The 14,195-nt window shown below is 42.4% G+C and overlaps 1 protein-coding gene across 1 annotated transcript in view; it reads right to left on the bottom strand.

The window, feature by feature from the left end:
- RAB3IP (RAB3A interacting protein) overlaps nt 1-6,433 on the bottom strand; it is a 34,382-nt gene extending 27,949 nt beyond the window's left edge. Inside the window, exon 1 of the mRNA XM_065668801.1 lies at nt 6,341-6,433. The gene's annotated coding sequence lies outside the window, so the exon portion shown is untranslated. The remainder of the gene's footprint in view (nt 1-6,340) is intronic.
- Between the last annotated feature and the right edge of the window lie 7,762 nt (nt 6,434-14,195).

Below are 14,195 nucleotides of genomic sequence, written 5' to 3'. Positions count from 1 at the left end.
CCACCTTGCCAGTCTCAAAGTAAGGCTCACATCTACACAAATACATTTGCTTTCATTGTTCCCACCACCAAGTAAGCCATACCCAATACTACTCTGCTGGCAACACCACCAAGATGTTCCAGCTCTTTGGATTCCAGCCTTCAAAATTAACAGAAGATGCAAGCTTCTGAATAGGAATGTAGAAATGCTACCTGGATGCCTTGGCCTCTTCTATGCCTACAGCACCTACAAAAGTGCACCAAAAACCACCAACAGAAGCAGAGACCGAGAATACAGCTGAGAGCAAAACACAAATAACTCTTCTGCCACATCTTCCCCTCTGTTGACCAGTTTTCATGTTTTCATGTCAAGTTTGAAACACACATTCCTAGTGCCACTGAAAACTCACAATCTGACTTGATGTTCAATGATGGCACCTTAGTATTTTGCACCACCAGTATCACTGGTTGTTTTCAGCTGCACACCCCCTTGGGCTAAAATTTTCTAGGAAATCTTTTTTCCCCAAATCCCATTTTCTAAAAAACACTATTTAGCAATTTCCAAGAAAAAAAGGCTCAGGAAAACTTCTTTTTCAATTTTTAATATACTTTACACAACAGCCCTACACAAACCATAGGGCTGTTTGCAGGAAATACTTTAAGTACATCAAGTAAATTATAAGCTCAAAGATCTACTATTCTGTATCTTTATGATAATTTACACAAATTGTTATGTTATGAAATGCACAAAGTCATGCTGGCTCACTGTCCTGGGTTCAGCAGTAGCAGTCATTTTTCTCTATCTTCCAAATGCTCAGATGCATTTCTGGCTCCCCCTCCAGACCACCATATCAATCTGGTAAGTGAAGTAGTTATGTCTGTAAAAATAACTAAACAAACCTATCCCATCTACATGCTCCTATTCCTATGAGAAATGTTCCACTTAACTCCTTTCCTACAGCTTTTCCACCTAACCTGCCTATATCCTGCAGTTTTTAATAGTTAAAAAAAAAAGATTATGGCATTTTATATACAAGACTATAACCCTGCTAATACATTAAATATCAATCTCAGCCTAAACAGACAAGTGAGATTTATGAGTAAGTAAATCCATGCATAACTCCACGGTTACCAAAAAACAAGCTCTTTCTGCTACACTAAGTAAAAAACGTTACACAGGTTATTCCTGGCAGAGCTGAAAATAAAGTCCCTCAGCTAAACTTTTCCCATAGCCTGTCAAATGGGCACTCATAAGCATACCATCTGTGTAAAACACTTTCCATTCACAACTTTTTTCCTTCTTAGCACTACTTCTCACTTAGCAGGGAGGCAGGCAGAAGCTGGGTACACCATCCATACAAGACAAAGAAGCCCATATTAAACATCTCAGTTTCAAGACACACCATCACCGTTACCTTTTTACCCAGACATCAGCTGAACATACATTACGCACTAGTGAAACCAAACATTAATGCAAAAAGCTAGGCAGTCTGAAAAATAAAAGCTCTCTTTTGGGAAAGAACTCTTCAAAGTAAAGGTAAACAAAAGGAGGGAGGGGAAAGCACATTAAATTTCAGTGTCATTAAAGGTTATGGGCTTGGTTAAGGCTTGGAGTGGGGGGTTCATATTATTGACTAAGGCAGCAGTGAACAGCCTTACTGTGAAGGAACATGAAGCACATGGTATGCAGAGAGCTTTTACTATGAGCCAAGCTGACAGTGTGTAAAATCCACAGTGTTGGCACAGCACTCTGCAGTAGTACTTCTGCTACTGTGAACAAAAGCTGATATTCTGACATTTCAGGGCATTACACTTATTAAACAAAATTACAAATTTTCTTAATACTTTTTCCACCACACTAATACATGGTGAAAGTTTGGAACAGCATTTGTGCCTGCCAAATACATGACTGTTTCTCTTAGTTGATAGCATGCAACTTGGATGACATACAAAATTCAAATAGTGTAATAAATCAGGATGAAACACCAAAATAATTTCCTTATACTTTCATCTGGAAATAATGCAAATGTGGTGGAAGCTGTCAAAATGTTGCAACTTTTTACTCTCCACTGCCACATTTGCACTGCTGACTACCCACGTAACTGCATGAGGAAACTATGCCCAAATTGTTATTTTATCTAAACAAAAACATACTACAAAGAAAACCGTTTAACAACTGCCAGTTTAACACATTTCTACAGCTTCTAATAGGAATCAAGAACTGCAAACATTTTCAACAGCAGTCAAATCAAACTGTTTTAATTTTCCTGTTATTACTCTAAGAGAGGTCCAGCTACTTGCCTGAATCAAAGCATTCAACAGTAAACATTTAAAAGCTCCCTGAAAAGCTGTAATTTGTGTTGGCTTTTGGGAAGGAGGGGGAAAAAAAAATAGAAAAAGAGTACTGTTGAAAACTAACTACTACAAACGGTGGAGTTCGTCTTTCACAGATTGCTTTTAAATACAAAACAGGCTGAAGATGACAGGTTTGAACAATCTCCTGTTACAGCCTGTTTAAAAGCAATGCCAGCGCCAAACATTTCACGCATTAAAAAAAAAAAAAAATCTCATTTTTAGCTTTAATAATAAAGAGCACCATCATAACAGAATGGTTACCTGCTCAAGTGGTGGGGGGAGGAATCACATAAGGAAAAAGAAGTTACTGTTTCTAAGCATTTTGATGAAAAGTAAATTCTAGTTAGCATTTACTAAAAGAAGGTGATTATTGGCTATAGTGTTTTAATCTTCACACAGCAGGCCTTTCAAAATGTAATAAAGTCTCAAGGACTTCCCTTATTAGACTCCAATATCTGCTTTAGTTAATTTGGGAGGAAAGTGGATTTTTCTGTAGCAGTTCCTCAAAAGGACTGGCATTAGCCCACCACTGGGCCTGCAATCTCCTCAGTGGGTTAAAAAAAACAAATATCACTCAAAATATTTGGCATTTTACAGTTGGGAGTGTAGTACATTTTAAGCTCTAAAGAACCCCATCAGGAATTAAGAGTAGTGGACTAATAAATACCTTTTAAAGAAGCAGTTCAATTAAGTACTGCTATGCCATACCTATAACTATGAGATGCAAGCAAATAGCCTAAGAAGCAAAAGTGTTGTAAGGCATATACGCACATTAATTTAAAATTCAAAACCAATTCAGTTACAGCTATCCAGTATGAGATATTCATCAGATGTTGGCATAGGATGAAGTTTGGTGGATTTTTTTATTTTTTTCATAAATTGTTTTATATTTAAGCTGGGCCACAGAATCCAAGTTTAAACAGTGATATCAATGCCAGCTCATTGTACAAACACAAGATTTAGGATAGGAATTCCCTTAAGGAAAGCAAAAACCAATTCCCGCCTTTACAGTTTGCAATTATGGAGCCCAAACTCACAATATATGTATTTTTTAAAGCGTAAGATGCAAGACAAAAGAAAGCACTGACCTACTCCAGTCTTTGCATATTCTACTTGTAATTTGCAGGTGACCTTACACTACATTTTTACCAACAGATAGTAAATTGGGCAAGATAGTAAACAGGAGGTAAACTGTAAGCTGGGCAAGCCTACAGAATTTAAGAGCTAGTGAAACCACATTTGGTTCAACAGGAAAATATTTTTCTATTGCATTCCCATGAGTGTTGTCTTATAATGCTATGATGCAGGTCTTTTTCTGTTCTTTAGTCTCACATTAGACATCTAAAACACTATTTCACACCATTTGAAAGGCAGCATGTAGTCTATGTGATAGCAAGACTTTATAGAGGACTTTTTGTTGTGGTGAACTGATGATTAAAAAGAAAAATCTCTTTAAAACTTTATTACAAGCATATCTTCAACTAGAAGAACTAAAGTGCGGGCAGCAAGTGTCTCACAGAAACAAGCAGCATACAAGATTCTACAACCTATACTTATGAAGTGCTTGTGAAATCTATAAATAAACATGGTTTCGAGTCTGGCAGATAGTACACCTCTTACTACAGAAAAATCAGTGTTTTGCAAGGTAGAATACTTCAAACTTTTATTGTAAACAAGCATTCAAATAATGCTGTTCAGTTCACAGACTACCTAAATCAAGCTAATTTAACTGCAAATACGATTCTCTTCGCAGATGCTGGTTTTTTTAAGATAGAGCATTGTTCTGCCTTATCTTGGAAACAACTGCAGAACCCCATCTCAGGTTTAAGCCTGTCCACAGTGACTGTAGCATCATTCTCCGAGACCTGAACCTAAAGACCCTCTTGTTTTCAGTCAGGGCCAAAACCAATTCATTAAGTAAAAATGGTCACAATTTTCATGATATGCAAAGTTTTCTAAATGTATCTAAAAGGTGCATTTAAAGAAACATTTTCTTAATTTCTGAAAAACACGGTTAGCCTATTATTGAAGCGTCTAATGTAAGTTACAGTCAAGCTATAGTAAGACAAGATTTTAAATGCCATATTAAAAGGGGTCTTAAAAATAAAAATCCAAAGTACACATTTCCTTTTTGGGAAAATCCATAAACATTAAGTGGAACGAACAGTGAGACCAGCTCATCTGGCATTTTACATGAATTTTACATCAAGTCAATAAAAGCTACAAAGATAGCTGCAATCTATAATCAAAAGGCTTATTGTAACTGTTTCCCTCCAGAAAAGAAAAAAAATCACCTTTTAAATATAGTGTAACAAGATGGATATTTCAGCCACAGCTGTGAGGTCCACTCCCATTTGTTATTTATTAAAAGCATAATGAGAACAGTAAATTATTTATTCTTCTTTGCTCACTAGGTAACATTAACCAAGCACAGCAGATGAATGACTGCCAAGACACAAATACAGAAGGCCCAACTTTAACCCTTCCCAGAACTCATTAAAAAGATCTGTAACAAAAACAACAATAAAAACATTAAAGCAGCAAGACCTCAGGTTTTGCCCTACATTTTACCGAGGCATACAAATATTTGAACAGATGGTAGGTGCCAATACATGCTTCTAGACTGAATAACCTTACATCTGCTTCAAAAGAGAAGCTGGTAATTTCACAGTTATGGCAAGTCTGTGGAAGATTAATTATTTTAGCTATCTAGATGACCGGTTTTGATATTTCTAATACTTTTGATATTAAGAACATGCTTACAAATGAACACAGCCGTCAAAACAACCAATATAAAGCTTGTTACACAATCTGCAAACAGAACAGACAACACTCTCAAACCGATGATAACACTGTTGCTTTTTGTCAGCAAGACAAGCATCGAGGGTATCATTAAGGCTTTGGCCATTCGGTGTTATGCTTCCAGAGCCCTGCGATTCTCGGGGAACTAGTGGAGCATCAGCACTTAGGTAGCACAAATTTCTGCACCGCTCATCACTTGCAATCAACTTGTAACCAGAATTTCCTTTCCACGCGTCACTCTGTCACATTACGAAATTCAGGGTAACTGAAATCCCCGCTGCTTAACTACTGTATCTTACAAGACTACTTATCGGCGACCAGGTATTATCCTCAATATTGCTCTAAGACCTTAACGCGACCAGTAACACTACCGGCGAGCGCAGCTCCACAGTCCCACGAAGCAAAGCTCCCCTCCGATCCCCAACCCGCTGCCTTCGGCACCCCTCGCCGCCCCGGGCCTAGACGGAGAGGGGCGAAGTTCGCGCACCCGCCGAGTGGCCCTGCCTTGCCCTGCCGCTGCCCCGCGCCTCCCTCCCCACCGTCCGAGAGATCTGTAGCACCGGCTTAGCTTCCTCTCCTCACTCCAGCCACTCCTGCCCGGCCGCCCTTCCTCCCCATTGGCCCTAGACCGCCTCCCGCCCGCCACCGCCGCGCTGGCAGTTCTGAGGACGGCTGCTCCGAGCCACCGGCCCCGGCCGTGCGAGTACGGCTCTTTGTCCAACGCTGCCGGGAGCTCTCCCGGGGCAGGTGCGCCTGACACCTTCCAGGGTGACCCCGAGAACTACTCCTGCCCAGCTCTGCCTTCGACGGCGGCTGGCTCTGGGTCCAAGCGCACCCGCGCCGCCGGCTGCCCCCGCCGCAAGCACGCAAGCCCCGACGGAGTCCGGGGCGCCGGTGCCAGCGGCTCCTTCTCGCCGGAGACGGCCACAGCGGCACGGCCCGGGCCGCCCGCTGACCCCGCGCGCTTCCGAGGGGCACCCCCAGCTCCGGCCCCCACAAGAGACGTGCGACGGGGAAGCCCGGCCACCGCACCACGGCGAGAGGCAGCCAGCCCTCCCAGGCGTCGCTGGCTCCGCCCGCTCGGGCATAGGCTCCCGGCAGCGCGGCGCCGGGCAGGTGCAGCAGCGGTAGCGGGCACCCGCAGCCCGGTCGGCCGCCCCCGTCCCGCCAGCCGGGCTTTGCCGCTGAGCCCCGCCGCCACATACCTGCCGAGCCCCGGGAGAGCGGCGGCCGCCGCACCGCGTCCCCTCACACAACCTGGGGGGGGCGGGGCGCCGGGCAGCCTCCGCGCATGCGCACCTTCCGCGGCGGGGTGCGGGGGGCAGGTGTGTGCGACCCCGCAGCCGCCACTGCCCCCTAGCGGGGTGGGGGTAACTGACCCCGGGGTAGGCGGTCGTAGCCCTGGAGCCGGGGGACAAGGCTGGTCAGAGCAGCGTCCCTGTGTGCCCTCCTCAACCCGTGACACAAAACACTGGTGAGGGACGCGTTCGGGGAGGCTTTTCCTCCACACTCCTCAGAGTCATCAGGCAGTCGGGGTTTCAGGAGCCAGGAGGTCTGGCCAGAGACTGAGGAAAAGCAAGTACGTTGCACGGCCGGGATGGATCGGGGCAGACTCCATCCCTTCTCTGCCAGTGGTGCCAGAGCAGCCCACAGCAAACGCTGTCCATGAAATCCTGTTAGATCGACTAAACTAAATACTGATAACTCAATGCTGTTTCCTTAGGGCCCGGCTGGAAAGGTACCAGAGAGTCACGGGTGACACAGAGGAGGGCACAAGTGCAGTCAGGCACCACGTTTCACAAGAAGGGAGGGAGCAAATGGACAGGCTGCAAACACTTCGTGGCATCAGGAGACATCGGCCAACATTTCTGTGCCTCCACTGAAAGAGTGTTAGCTAAAACACTGCTTCTGTTCAAGGGCAGGCAAGGACAGGGCTGTTTGAATGTGTTGTGGCTGTGATAAACACAAGGAAGTTAATAATTCTGTATTTTATGGCACATGGTAACAAAGGCATAGGTTTACACAATTAAAAATGAGAAAATGCAATATATGCCAGCTCATTATCCACTGATTTTCATTCACAGGGCACGCACTGCTCCAAATCAGGTTCTAAGTCTGCCTAATGTATGTAATAATTAAAGACTGAACTGTAATTTATATACAGGAGACTTGTGAAATAAGGCCACATAAAATGCAAAAATAGAGCTCACCTGCTAAAAAGATGTGGGTTTCCAGCTCTACTAGTTTGTCTGATAGACATATTACTACTACCTTTCATCTTGGCTTGCCTATGCCTTTAAGCTGTCATTACTGCCATCCTGACACAAGCAAGGTAGCTGGGGCAATTTTCCTGCCTTTCAGAGGTTAACAACCAGCCTTAATTCTTTTCCTTTAGAAGTCCTGGTCTTTACTGTTGTTTCCTGTGCCTTTAAAAACAGTAGGCAAAATGTTGGAAAGCTGCTATAAACAGGTCCCCATTTTACCACTGCTCTGATTACAATGCCAAAAGATACGCTCCCAATGATAGCAGTATTGGCTGGATGATGTACTTGCCTTGTTAGTTTCAGCTGAAGTGAGACATGAACGGCAGTGGTAAGGAACTTTAGCAAAAAAATGATGTAAACAAGATCTCCTACCATTCAACAGTCAAGGAATCTAGGCCACATTCCAGTCAATAATGGAAACATTAATTATCTTGACAGCTTTCCACTGAGTGTGAAAGAATCCTGTTTGGCCAGTACTACAGGACATAGCCATAGACAAATAAAGCTCTCTGTGGCACATTCACACAGCATTCACAAGCAAGAAGTTCACTGGGGTAAAAATAATATGACAAAGAGATGTCAAAAGGCAAATGTATCAATGCCATTCATTATTAAGTAAATATATTAACTGTAAATACTAAGACCTTCTAAATTCCTTTTGAGTACGTAAAACTACACTTGACTACAAGAGGGCTCAGGCAGCAAAAAATGGCTACAGAAAACCATCATCTACAGCTTTTCTGGGAACAGTTTGAAAACCTTTGAAATTATTTAATTTGCTAATACCGACACGCACTAGAACTCAAGCAGTGCTCTCAGAATACAGGTTTGCCAAATTAAAAGGTTCATCAGAAAGGTCATTAAAAACATGATCGCAAAAGAGACATGCCAAATGAAGTCAGAAGTTGAAAACAATGCATTAACACATAGTAAACTGATAAAAGTCTATAATTAGGATCTGTAATCCTATAGTTCTTAATCCTGTACAGTGACTGTACTTAGCATGAGTCTGCTGTCTTAACCAGATTAACCATCTTGCATTTCAAGAAATAAAAGCTATACAGTTCAAAGACATTTAACTATGCTAAAATTAATCACCAACAGACTTACTTTGTCAAAGTACTCCTGTATTTTGCTGTATATAATACTTTAAAAAATCAGGCAGTAACAAACCACAGAAAATATAATTTATACGCTTAAAATTAAAAATTGGAACAATCTGAATTAAATCCATAGACATAAATGAAAAGTAAGTAATTTTTTTTTTCTTTGATCTATTTTAAAGGAATACTTTTACCCAGCCTTTGGTTCCTTCCTGAGCTGCACATCAGGGTCAAAGCAGGGCTGTTCCTCCAGTCATCATCACCTGAGAGCCAAGGGTAACCCCATCAGTGAGGGCACAGTCAAGAGCAGGGCTAGGGTGGTGATAGCAACAGACTTAGTCATACACCTGGTGACCATCACACAAGGTGACATGTCAAACTAAGTCCAGCATCCACCCAGGAAGAGCAAGAGACAGAACTAGATAGCTGTGTGTAGAGCTACACCTATAACGTAGGTCTGAGGCTCCTCCAAGGAAGGAGCAAACAAGACAGACTTACCTAACATAAAGCACAGTCAAACCCTGGTGGCCTGGGCCTGGGCTTAAATGGAGGCTTGGAATTCCTGCCCACAATGGGAAGATGCTGGCTGAGTAGGGGCTCCGGATGAGGCTGATCTGGGTGATTAAGGCCTGTTAGTGCCCTCAGGTCCTTGGCAACCAGGCAAACTGGAAGTCCTTTTAGAAATATAACCATGAATCACTGTTGTTATAAGTGAGAGGAAACACTGTTGCCAGTGGAAAATGATATACAATTTGCAGCTGTGGTGGAATAACATGTATGCTATGGGTGCTGCCTCTGATTACATAGATGTAATCTGAAAGGAGCATTCAACAAAACAGCACAATGTACAAAATCTGGAGTATGGACTTTGCTGAAACCACGTTTTTTCTAATGAGCGCTAGTATTTGCTGCTCCCTTCAAATCTATTCACTCAGTTTGTTCAACCAGTTTATCTGTTCCTTTTGAACTCCTTGGTGTAGTTAAATGCCCCAAATCAGAAATTCCCGTTCTGTAGCTAGTTAGAAAGCTGGATGGATACCTTGGCACAGACTTGGCTCCAGTAATCTGTGTACTAACAACTGGCAGTCACACTCACGTAGCTTCTCTCCAGTCATACTTGTGCAGAATGTGGTAAACATTGCGAACAGTTCCTGCACTGCACAGTCCCTCTGAACTGCATCTCTTTTGGCCCATGCCTTCTGTTGCATTTGAACCACCAAAGAGAAAGTCTTCTAGTGAGGCTGCTAATAGTTATAATCCACTGGACCTAGGAATACCGCTCCAGGAAGTATAAAGCACAACAGACAAAAGTTTTGGAGAAGGTAGCCCCAGACAATTTGTAGGCTTCTCTGTTGAAGGCAAGAATGGCTGCAGGACTTGAAAGAAACTAAGTACATCATTTATCTTTGATCTGAATTTAACTACAGTTTCTCATCTAAATACAAACGCAAATGCCAACAGCTAATCAAATTTTTCCTCCTACAGGTTGGGAGAAATAAAAGAACGAGGTAGTTGTTCTCTTTGTAATAGATGCTCAAACGTGTGGTGGGGGAGGATATCTCAACAATTTCATGGGCAAATAAAGCAGGCAAATGCTGAATTCTTATTTTCTATTTCCCTATGATACTTTCTACTTGTTTCTTTCGTTGTTTGTTTTTTTTTTTCCTTTTAAATACCAAATAAGCTGTAATTATCATTTCCCTTTCAATGAAGATGTTATAAAACAACAAACTCAAGCAAACCACAGGATGAATCTGTCAGTAGAATTCACTCAAAGAAGCAAAGTTATGTACAATAAAGGTACACAAGACTATAAATCTTATCCGGTTTAGAGCTACGCCCTCTTCCCACCCCCACTCCCCTTTCTACAAGTTCAGCTGAAACAGTGTTAGCAGTTTTGGGAACCACTGTATAGACAAGAATTCCCCAGTCAAGCATACTACTTCAACATTTAGCTAATCATTTGGAAAGCAAATCTAATTGACACATTGGCATAAATAGGCATCCAGGCCATGGTAGTAGTCCTAAAACTACAGCTCTTATCTTTTTAGTGCTCTTCCTGATTCAACTGATAGAACACTAAAACCAGTGAGATCTGTGTTTTTCTTTAAATCTACCAGCTAAAATAAACACAAAATAATAGCAAATAGGCAGGATTGATGTTAACTGATCTTGAAACTCTTTCTCAAAACTTTCAGTGATGGAAGACAGCACAGCCTCCCTAACTGGTGCATTCTAGTGCCAAACTAACCTTGGAGTCAGAAATACTTTCCAAAGTCTAACCTTACCTCCTTTGCTGCAGTGGAGGACAAGAGGTAATGAGCTTATCTCAGTGGATGCAGGAAGCAGCAATCTTCAGGGTGTTTGATGGCATCATCTATGCCCTCAATGTTGCCAAAGAATAAACAGTTATTTTAATCTTTCCTCACAAGTGTTGGGTTTTAGACCCCCAGTTGTTTGTTATTATTCTCTCTGAGCTTCCTCCTGCGGGTCCTCAGCTCCTCATTGTAGAACAATGCTCAACTCCAGGCCCAGCACTCCAGCTACGGTCTGAACAGCACTGCCTTTAACATATTGCACACCTACTTTTACACCCCAGCAAAGATCCCTTGCTTTTTTTTCTTATGGAAGCAGAATGCTGCTTAACCAGTCTTTCCCCAACTTGTGTACGACTTTACTTGTGAACTTTCTCTTATGTCTATTGATTCTTACTGAATTCTAATCTTATAGAATCAATCATAGAATAGTTAGGGCTGGAAAGGACCTTAAGATCATCTAGTTCCAACCCCACTGCCATGGGCAGGGACACCTCACACTAAACCATGTCACCCAAGGCTCTGCCCAACCCAGCCTTGAACACCGCCAGGGATGGGGCACTCACAGCTTCCCTGGGCAACCCATTCCAGTGCCTCACCACCCTTACAGTAAAGAACTTCTTCCTTATATCCAATCTAAACTTCCCCTGTTAAAGTTTTAACCCTTTACCCCTTGTCCTATCACTACAGTCCCTAGTGAAGAGTCCTTCCCCAGCATCCCTATAGCCCCCCTTCAGATACTGGAAGGCTGCTATGAGGTCCCCATGCAGCCTTCTCTCCTCCAGGCTGAACAGCCCCAACTTTCTCAGCCTGTCTTCATATGGGAGGTGCTCCAGTCCCCTGATCATCCTCGTGGCCCTCCTCTGGACTTGTTCCAACAGTTCCATATCCTTTTTATGTTGAGGACACCAGAACTGCACACAATACTCCAGGTGAGGTCTCACAAGAGCAGAGTAGAGGGGCAGGATCACCTCCTTTGACCTGCTGGTCACATTCCTTTTGATGCAGCCCAGGATACGGTTGGCTTTCTGGGCTGCAAGCACACGCTGCAGCCAGCTCATATTCATTTTCTCATCAACCAACACCCCCAAGTTCTTCTCCGCAGGGCCGCTCTGAATCTATTCTCTGCCCAATCTGTAGCTGTGCCTGGGATTGCTCCAACCCAGGTGTAGGACCTTGCACTTGTCATGGTTGAACTTCATAAGGTTGGCATCAGCCCACCTCACAAGCGTGTCGAGGTCCCTCTGGATGGCATCCCTTCCCTCCAGCATATCAACCGGACCACACAGCTTGGTGTCATCGGCAAACTTGCTGAGGGCACACTCAATCCCACTGTCCATGTCAGCGATGAAGATGTTAAACAAGACCAGTCCCAACACCGATCCCTGAGGGACACCACTCATTACTGGTCTCCAGCCAGACATTCAGCCATTGACCACAACTCTTTGTGTGCGGCCATCCAGCCAGTTCTTTATCCACTGAGTGGTCCATCCATCAAATTGATGTCTCTCCAATTTAGAGACAAGGATGTCGTGTGGGACAGTGTTGAACTCTTTGCACAAGTCCAGGTAGATGACATCAACTGCTCTACCCCTGCCCGTCAGTTCTGTAGCCCCATCATAGAAGGCCACCCAATTGGTCAGGCAGGATTTCCCCTTAGTGAAGCCATGCTGGCTGTCACCAAGCACCTTGTTGTTTTTCATGTGCCTTAGCATGCTGTCCAGGAAAATGTGCTCCAAGATTTTGCCAGGCACAGAGGTGAGACTGACTGGTCTGTAATTCCCTGGGTCATCCATTTTCCCCTTCTTGAAAATGGGGGTTATATTTCCCTTTTCCAGTCATCAGAGACTTCACCTGACTGCCATGATTTTTCAAACATGATGGCCAGTGGCTTAGCAACTTCATTTGCCAGCTATATCTTGCTCTTTTAAAAAAAAAAAAAAAAAGACCATTAATATTACACAAATTTGATGAGTGCACTGTCTATTAGATCAGCCAAGTCATTAATTGAAGTATTTCACTTTATGAGAACCAGAATCATAGAATCATAGAATATCAGGTTGCAAGGGACCTTAATGATCATGTTTTCCAAACTTTCTTGGCAAAAGCACAGTCTAGAAAAGATGGCCCAGCACCCTGTCCACCTGAGAATGGTTCTTTGAGATGAGATGATACACTTTAACAACGATCCATCCAAAACCATAGTATGAGCCTGGTTTTCATATCAGTCTTGTATTGTCTTTGCAGTAGTTTATGCCAGACAGTGTGTACCTCCTTTTCTATGAGATGCCATAGGAAGATATTTCAAAAGCCTTACCCACATCTATTTATGTCTATCTATATCATATATATTGATTCTTTCACATTTGTCTTGGAATGACTCAGATGATGTCCTTAAATAATCTGTTGCAGCATCAAAACCTCAAACCACTTTCATAGTTCTCTCCGTTAGACTTGTCAACATACTATATCAGCATCAGAAAAAGAAGCTAAAAATTGTGTCTAAAATGTAGATGTTCGTTAAAACCCTGTATTCCTTAATCAGAAGTCAAGGCTTGAATACAAAATAATTATAAATTTGGTGAATAAATTCCCTTTATACACAGCATGTATCATGTATACACAACCTGCAGAATTCATTGATGCAATATAACAAGAATGGCAAATTCTTTACTGTGTTAAAAAAAAACCAACCTTTGTAGGACTACACAGAACACAGACTAACTAGGGATGATCCAAATGAATAAAGAATATAAATTCTCTATTAGCTATTAAATGACAAGGGTTAAAAGAAATTTCCTCTTCAAGCATGTTAGTTTACAGTTTTCCACTTTGGCCATAAGACTGATTCTATGAATAAGCTGCCCATGTGGGCAGATTCTGCTGTTGCATAAGAAATAAATAATGCTTCTAGGCTTTTTGAAGGTGCTTATAAATGTAACTTAGTACTAAGCAGAAGAAACAAAATAAAAAATGAAATGGCCTTACCAACTTATGTAAGGACTGACATGTGGTTTCGTTTATCTTTAGAAGCAAGCCAGGGACAGATCCAGAATGCGATTAAAAATAGTACAACATGTTCATCTCTAGTTGGAAGACAGCAGCGATGCCAAACCTGTACTTAGAAAATAAAAATACAAAATACATTTTCACCCAAAAGTTAAGCCCCGCAAAAGCCAAACAAACTTTGTAGCTCTGAAAAAAACTATAGTTAAAGCTCAAGAATCCTTTTACCTAATGAGACTGAAAATAGCTACTGTGAATAACAGTGAAAAGCATAGGGCGAGGATTCAGGAATCCTATGGTTTATTCACAAATCTGCTTTGGACCTGGATACCCATCCTGTGCCTTTATTTATTCATCTCTAAAGTGAAATGC

Source organism: Lathamus discolor, chromosome 1 (genome assembly GCF_037157495.1).
Source record: "Lathamus discolor isolate bLatDis1 chromosome 1, bLatDis1.hap1, whole genome shotgun sequence".
Lineage (NCBI taxonomy): Eukaryota > Metazoa > Chordata > Aves > Psittaciformes > Psittacidae > Lathamus > Lathamus discolor.
This window is presented reverse-complemented; position numbering and strand designations above follow the sequence as displayed.